Raw genomic sequence first — 272 nt, 5'->3', positions numbered from 1 at the left:
CCCTTCCTCTCCCCCCCCCCACCCCCAGAATCAAAAAGAATTTAATCTGCTGGACAACAAACAATACTGTTATAAAACTTTGAAAACAAGAGGGCGAGGCCTCTCTGACAAGGAGAAGGGCATGCCGGGGTAACAGCGAGGGAGCTTGCCAGGCAACGGTGGAGCCGGGCAGGAGCCCAGTTGGCTGCGTACCTTGGGTGCCTGCCCCCGTCTAGCCCACAGCATGCATCCTCGTCCAGAGGGAAGGAACTGAAGGAACGGGGGGGGGGGGG

This window comes from Myotis lucifugus, unplaced genomic scaffold (genome assembly GCF_000147115.1).
Source record: "Myotis lucifugus unplaced genomic scaffold, Myoluc2.0 scaffold_145, whole genome shotgun sequence".
Taxonomy (NCBI): Eukaryota; Metazoa; Chordata; class Mammalia; order Chiroptera; family Vespertilionidae; genus Myotis; species Myotis lucifugus.
This window is presented reverse-complemented; position numbering follows the sequence as displayed.